The sequence below is a fragment of the Haplochromis burtoni genome, unplaced genomic scaffold (genome assembly GCF_018398535.1).
Source record: "Haplochromis burtoni strain Fernald_Lab_line unplaced genomic scaffold, NCSU_Asbu1 Contig_761, whole genome shotgun sequence".
Classification (NCBI taxonomy): Eukaryota; Metazoa; Chordata; class Actinopteri; order Cichliformes; family Cichlidae; genus Haplochromis; species Haplochromis burtoni.
The window spans coordinates 180,278-182,017 of record NW_024583122.1 but is presented as its reverse complement, the minus strand read 5'-3'; positions in this window follow the sequence as shown (position 1 = coordinate 182,017).

The following is a 1,740-nucleotide window of genomic DNA, read 5'->3' as shown; positions in this document are numbered from 1 at the left end:
CACACACACACACACACACACACACACACACACGCACGCACACATGCACGCACACATGCACATAAATGATAGATTAATAACACACATAAACACATTTATTAATGCCATAAGACTATATGCAGAAACATCAGCAGTACATACTCCTCTCTTTTAAATTCTGATCCACATTCTCCTCCTCAGTATCATCATCTAACGAGCTGGGTCTTAATTGCAAGTCATTAAACTTCTCATGGCTTCCAAAGCAAGAGAAATGCTGGCAGCATGCTGTCATTTTCCAATAAAAGTGTTGGGAGCTCTGAAATGTGTGGAGAACATCTCAACACACACTCAACCTGTAAACATGCAAATGCACACACACCTGCTGCTAATGCAGCCAGGGTTTGACTGGTACCATTCATATGCAGCACGGGGCACCAGACGGCTGGGAAAGGTTGGAGGAGCAAAGCATTGATGTTGGAGCAGCAGGCTGGTGATTCTCCAGAGGTTTTTACCAGCCGGGGGTTACCAGAGGTAACGTTATGCAATATATTCAGTTTTATCATTCATATCCAATGTTAACTGTAGCTGGACCTCCTCAAAGCATCGACCAGGGTGGCACATACTGCCCTATGCCACCACCGTAGATCCGCCCCTGCTGGTCTCTACCATTAATACCAGTGAGATTTAAATCCAGTGATGAAAATATGACCAAGCATTTGCAGCGCTTGGCGTCACTGTGACTATGGTGGGAGACTACTGAGCAGTTAATGTTGCTGATCGATTTAAATCTAATTTTATTTTTCAGAATCAAAATCGGTTCAAGTCGGTCAAACGATGTTTATAGTTTAAATGAGTTTTTTTTTTAATTTCAGGCAAATTGATTTACTTTAAGTGTTGTAGTAGTTTAGAGAGTTGCAGTACTACTATAAGCACATGAAATATTTTCTGTTACAGACTAAAATAAAAATGTTAATAAAGTTATTCTTTGTTTTAATTGAATCTATATTTCTTTCGTTTTTCTTTTGTTTTCGTTAATGTTAATACGGATACAATGTTATGCAGAGATGTACTTATAATAACAAATTTATAGACATATGAAACTATAGTCACGGGGGAGAGTGGTGGTGGGGGCATGGTGGGGTTTTGGGCTTCACCTGTACACAGTGTTTGTTAGGAGGACACAGACTGTGGGTGACAGAGGTCTGCCCCTGCCACAGAGCAGAGGTGCCACCTGCTGGTCCTGCTGGGAGGTTGTGTGGGCTGAGTGGTTGACCTATAGAGATCGACAGACCACGTGACTTTCGCGCATTGCATTGTAGCTACGAGTGGCAGCAGAATCAAAACACTGCATCAAGTGCTAGCATTTCCAGCACCAGTTATCATTAATTCTACAGTTTTAATCCATACCTGCAATTTTTTTTGCCCCAAAAAGAGTTATGTACGAAACGACGGATAGCACGGCAGCTCCGTACAAAGACATATGTGACGAAAAGGCAAAAAACGGAGGAGGAAAAAATTAAAGGAGTGAATGGGTCAGACCCACACAAGCATACAGAGTGGAGTAAGGACGTTAGTGTGCTGCCCAACTTTTATCACGCACATATTTATTATTATATGATCCTAAGCTTTAGTGCATACACTCACAAAATGTTTAGTAACTTCAGACCCCTGCAACAAGCCCAGGTCCAGTTTACTTTGGTGATTTGGACTATTCCATTTCACAGCTGTTGTTAATTTTTTTTTCCTTTATCTCCTGTACAG